Below are 6,545 nucleotides of genomic sequence, written 5' to 3'. Positions count from 1 at the left end.
GCAGGCACTGGTGTGCATAACAATTACTACTGTGGTGATTTTGTGTAAGGGGCACTACTACTGTGGGCACTATGTGTATAAGGGACACTACTACAGTGGGCATTATGTGCATATGCAGCACTACTACTGTGGTTATTATGTGTATAAGGGGCACTTTTACTGTGGACATTTTGTGTAAGGGCACTACTACTGTGAACATTATGTGTAAGGGGCACTACTACTGTGTCCATTATGTGTATAAGTGGCACTACTACTATGGGCATTATGTGTAAAAGGCATTCTACTGTGGGCATTATGTGTATAAGTGGCATTACTACTGTGGTGATTTTGTGTAAGGGGCACTACTACTGTGGGCATTACATGTAAGGGCACTACTACTGTGGGCATTATGTGTAAGAGGCATTACTACTGTGGACATCATATGTATGGGGCACTACTACTGTGGGCATTATGTATATAAGGGGCACTACTACTGTTGGCATTGTGTGTAATGTGTATGTACATATGTGTACTACTATTGTGGTCATTCCTGCAGGCACTGGTGTGCATAACAGTTCAAACACCAGTACATTCCTGCAGGCACTGGTGTGCATAACATATTCAGCAGCCCAATACTCCTGTTGAAATTTTGTGGGAATATGGAGCATACCCCTCAAAATACGTTGCAACAGGTGGTCGATCAGGTGCAGGTCCTGACTCGTCAATTTAATGATTTGTCCATTAAAATGCACACCTCCCAGGCCGCTGGCGGAGCTCCCGCAGCAGCAGCACCTTCAGGGGTTAAGGAGCCGAAAGTAAATCTTCCGGATCGTTTTTCTGGAGATCGCTCGCAGTTCTTTTGTTTCAAGGAGAGCTGCAAGTTATATTTCCAGCTTAGGCCTCAGTCTTCTGGGTCAGAGATTCAGCGGGTGGGCATAGTGATTTCCTTGCTACAAGGAGACCCACAGGTCTGGGCATATGGGTTGCAGCCTGACTGTCCGTCGCTTAAAAGTGTTGATGCTTTTTTTACGGCACTGGGCATGTTGTATGATGACCCTGACAAGACGGCCTCAGCCGAGGCTCAGATTTCGATCCTTAAGCAAGGGCGAAGGCCAGTTGAGGTTTACTGTACGGAGTTTCGGAGGTTGGCCCATGATACCCAGTGGAATGACCCAGCCCTGAGACACCAGTACCGAAGAGGTCTTTCTAACCAGATAAAATACCAACTGGTACAATATCCCTTGCCTGATAGCTTGGATCAGCTCATGCAGTTATCCATCCGGGTGGATAGACGGCTGAGAGAGCGTAGGCTTGAAAGGGAGACCGAGGTTTCCTTCTTTCCCAAGGGAACCTCAGACTCTGAGGAATTTTCCGAGGAGCCTATGCAGATTGGGGCTACCCGCCTCTCCTCGCGTGAGAAGACGCGGAGGAGACAGCAGGGGTTGTGTTTGTACTGTGAGAATAAGGGTCATGTGGTAGTATCATGCCCAGAAAAGCCGGAAAACTTCAGGGCCTGAGGGTGATGGGAAATATCCTGTCAGGCCAGAAGTCAGAATTTCCCAAGAAGACTTTTATCATTCCGGTGACCTTGAAGATCCTCGGTCAAACTGTCAAGACTGGGGCCTTTGTGGACAGTGGGGCCGACGGGGTTTTTATGGACCGCCAATTCGCCCTGAAACACTCACACAAACACCTTAGTACCCTTGGCGTCGGAAATTGAGATTTGTGGGTTAAACGGGGAACCATTATCCCAGGGTAAAATTACCTCTTGCACTAGCCAGATTTCTTTGTTTATTGGAGCCACACACTCTGAAAAATTGTCCTTTTATGTGACTGTCTGTACTTTTGCCCCATTGGTGTTGGGGTTACCCTGGTTAAGGGCCCACAATCCTCAATTTGACTGGGTCTCTGGGGAGATTCTTAGTTGGGGTACTGATTGTTTCAGGAGTTGCTTGAGCCTTCCAGTCAGGCTCTCGCAGCTAAGTTTGCCAGGATTGCCAGGGTGTTATGCAGATTTTGCGGACGTGTTCTCCAAAAAAGTTACAGAGGTACTACCTCCCCATCGCCCCTATGACTGTGCCATTGATTTGTTGCCGAATGCTAAGCTTCCCAAGAGCAGGTTGTACTCCCTGTCACGTCCTGAGACTCAGGCTATGGCAGAGTACATTCAGGAGAACTTGGCTAAGGGATTTATCAGACCTTCATAGTCTCCAGTTGGGTCGGGGTTCTTCTTCGTGGGTAAAAAGGACGGTTCATTGCGACCCTGCATCGACTTCAGGGAATTGAACTGTATCACGATTAAAAACTCATACCCACTGCCTCTCATTTCGGTCTTGTTTGACCAGCTTCGTACTGCCACCATTTTTTCTAAGATTGACCTACGCGGTGCGTACAATCTAATCCGGATAAGAGAGGGGGATGAATGGAAGACTGCCTTTAATACCCACTCAGGGCATTATGAATATTTGGTGATGCCTTTTGGGCTCTGTAATGCCCCGGCAGTCTTCCAGGATTTCATGAACGATGTGCTCAGGGAATATTTGGATAGATTCTTAGTTGTATACTTAGATGACATCCTAATCTTCTCCCATTCCCTGGAGGAACATCGGAAGCATGTACGCTTAGTCCTCCAGAAACTCAGAGACCACCGGCTTGGGGCGAAGCTGGAGAAGTGCGAATTTGAAGTTCAGCAAATCGCATTTCTAGGATATATTATCTCCCCAGAAGGTTTCCAAATGGAGGGTTCCAAGGTACAGGCAGTCCTGGATTGGGTGCAGCCCACTAGTTTGAAGGCGCTTCAGCGTTTCCTGGGCTTTGCAAATTTTTATAGACGATTTATCGCTGGATTTTCGTCTATAGTGGCGCCCTTGGTGGCACTCACTAAGAAAGGGGCGGATGTTGCTCACTGGTCTCGTGAGGCCAAAGCGGCTTTTGCCCGTCTCAAAAGGGCATTTGTCTCGGCCAAGGTGCTGCGACACCCAGATCCAGAGCGTCCTTTTGTGGTGGAGGTGGATGCCTCTGAGATGGGTATTGGGGCAGTGCTCTCTCAGATGGGAGTGTCTGATAATCGCCTTCATCCCTGTGCTTACTTTTCCAGTAAATTTTCGCCTGCCGAGATGAATTATGACGTGGGTAACCGGGAATTGTTGGCTATTAAGGATGCACTCGAGGAGTGGAGACACTGGCTTGAGGGGGCTAAGTTTGTGGTCTCAATTCTCACCGACCATAAGAATTTGGCATATTTAGAGTCAGCGAAGCGTCTCAATGCCAGGCAGGCACGATGGGCTTTGTTTTTTGCTCGCTTTAATTTTTTGATAACATATCGCCCTGGGTCAAAAAACATCAAGGCTGATGCGCTCTCGCGGAGTTTTGCTCCAATCCAGGAGACCACCGAGGAGCCGTTGCCCATTGTGTCCCCATCATGTATTAAAGTGGGCATTACCCAGGACCTCTTGTCATTAGTCCTTAGAGCACAGGAGCAGGCTCCTCCAGACCTTCCGGTAGGTCTTTTGTTTGTGCCTCCTAGGTTAAGACAGCGAGTGTTCCTGGAATTCCATGCCAAGAAGTCGGCAGGTCACCCGGGTATTGCCAGAACTCGGGAGTTGCTATCTAGGGCGGTGTGGTGGCCCTCGGTGGCTAAGGATGTGGATCAGTGGGTTCGGGCATGTGACATCTGTGCCCGAAATAAGACTCCTAGAGGGGTTCCTGTTGGCCCATTACATCCACTCTCTATTCCATCTAAGCCATGGACCCACATTTCAATGGATTTTGTTGTGGACTTGCCCAAATCCTCGGGGATGACAGCCATCTGGGTTGTCGTTGACAGGTTTTCGAAGATGGCGCACTTCGTTCCACTGGTTGGGCTGCCATCGGCCAGACGCCTGTCTGAATTATTTATGTGCATGTTGTGCGTCTCCACGGGTTGCCACTTGATGTGGTCTCTGACCGCGGATCCCAGTTTGTGGCCAAATTCTGGAGGGCATTTTGTTCCGATCTCCAGATTTCTGTCAGCTTGTCGTCAGGCTACCATCCGCAGTCTAATGGGCAGACTGAAAGGGTGAACCAGTCCTTGGAGCAGTTCCTCAGGTGTTATGTCTCCAAGTGTCAGACTGACTGGGTTGCTCATCTGTCAATGGCGGAGTTTGCCTATAACAACGCGGCTCACTCTGCTACAGGGATCTCTCCCTTCCTTTGTGTGTATGGGCATCATCCTAAGGCCAATTCTTTTGACCCCCTGGACTCCACGCCTGGTGGTTCCTCTGTCGTTTCGGTCCTTAGAGGTATTTGGAGGAAAGTGAAGAAAGCCCTTGTGTCTGTGTCATTAGTGACCAAAAGGGTTTTTGATAAGCGGAAAAGACCCTGCAGCTTCAAATTAGGAGACTTCGTCTGGTTGTCTACCAAGAATTTGAAGTTGAGACAGCCATCTCATAAGTTAGGCCCCCGGTTCATCGGCCCTTATAAGATCACCAGGGTTATCAATCCGGTGGCATTTCAGTTAGATCTGCCCCGTTCTTTGGGTATCAATAAAACATTTCATTGTTCCCTTTTAAAATGGGCGATTAGTAATCCTTCTTCCAGAGGAAGACCTTCCCCTCTTCTGATACGTGGCCAGAGGGAGTTTGTTGTTGAAAGGATTCTTGACTCCAAGATGGTTCGGGGTCGGCTGTCATTTTTGGTGCACTGGAAGGGGTATGGCCCGGAGGAGCGGTCGTGGGTGCGCAGTTGTGATCTTCATGCCCCCAGACTGATACGCTCTTTCTTCTCGCAGTTCCCTGATAAACCCGGTGGTAGGGGTTCTTTGACCCCTCGTCAGAGGGGGGGTACTGTTAGGGTCTCCTGCCCTGTGCTGCCACGTCGTCATGGCAACCGGGAGACAAGTGCTAGCGCAGTAACCTGAGCGCAGCTGATACTCCGGTTCGGGTCTTTTGCTGTGCAGTGGTTACAGGCAGGGGATCCGGTGCTGGTTTTTGTGCTCACAGTCTGTGAGGTCTGAGGGGGGCGTGGACAGCACCTGCTTTATAAGGCCTCTTCTCAGGTTAAGCAGATGCTGCTGAATCTTTGTTGGTTAGTCAGTTCCTGAAAGTTAGCCAGTACTGTGTAGCTTTGTATTTGTTGTTGCTTACTGCAAATAGGCCTGGGGATTTGGTACTACACTCTGCCAATCCAGACCTAGCAGTAAGACTGGAGTCAGTCGTTTAGCCTGCTGAGGTTCTTTTGATATTCTGTGAACCCAGCAGGTTTGTGGCTGTACTTTCAGACCTGCCTGCTTAATCCTCTCTCACTGTGCAGGGTGTCCATGTGTCAGTTTAGTGGCAGTAAGCTGTACCTGGGCCCTGCAAGTGAGAATTAGGATTGTGGAGACTCTCCTTGTGTCTATTATTCCATCTCTGACCAAGGAGTTTACTGCCACACCCGTTGGTAACCCTTTAGGGTTTTGCTGTTGCCCTTAGCAACAGCATTTCGGGTTCTCTACGTATTAAAACACAACATCTTGCTTTTTCCATCTGAGCATTTCTAATACTAGGGAGACACCCAGTTTCTTAGCCTCTGGGCTTCTCTGTTCACTCTGTGTTGGTTTTGTTACCCTATCACCTTCTGTGTACGTTATGTCATATTTCCCAGTCTGTCTGTGAGTTCATTTGTTTTGCATCCCTCTCTGTTCAGACACCAGTACATTCCTGCAGGCACTGGTGTGCATAACAGTTCAAACACCAGTACATTCCTGCAGGCACTGGTGTGCATAACAATTACTACTGTGGTGATTTTGTGTAAGGGGCACTACTACTGTGGGCACTATGTGTATAAGGGACACTACTACAGTGGGCATTATGTGCATATGCAGCACTACTACTGTGGTTATTATGTGTATAAGGGGCACTTTTACTGTGGACATTTTGTGTAAGGGCACTACTACTGTGAACATTATGTGTAAGGGGCACTACTACTGTGTCCATTATGTGTATAAGTGGCACTACTACTATGGGCATTATGTGTAAAAGGCATTCTACTGTGGGCATTATGTGTATAAGTGGCATTACTACTGTGGTGATTTTGTGTAAGGGGCACTACTACTGTGGGCATTACATGTAAGGGCACTACTACTGTGGGCATTATGTGTAAGAGGCATTACTACTGTGGACATCATATGTATGGGGCACTACTACTGTGGGCATTATGTATATAAGGGGCACTACTACTGTTGGCATTGTGTGTAATGTGTATGTACATATGTGTACTACTATTGTGGTCATTATGTGTATATAAGGGGCACTACTACTGTGGGCATCATGTGTAAGAGGCACTACTACTGTGTGCAATATGTGTAAGGGGCATTCTACTGTGGGCATTACGTGTATAACTGGCATTACTACTGTGGTGATTTTGTGTAAGGGGCACTACTACTGTGGGCATTATGTGTAAGGGGCACTACTGTGGGCATTATGTGTATAAGGGGCACTACTACTGTGAACATTATGTGTATAAGGAGCAATACTGTGGGTATTGTGTATAACGGGCACTACTGTGTAGCATAACGTGAATAAGGGGCACTACTGTGTAATGTAACA

Source organism: Pseudophryne corroboree, chromosome 12, assembly GCF_028390025.1.
Source record: "Pseudophryne corroboree isolate aPseCor3 chromosome 12, aPseCor3.hap2, whole genome shotgun sequence".
Lineage (NCBI taxonomy): Eukaryota > Metazoa > Chordata > Amphibia > Anura > Myobatrachidae > Pseudophryne > Pseudophryne corroboree.
Note: the sequence above shows the minus strand (reverse complement) of the source record.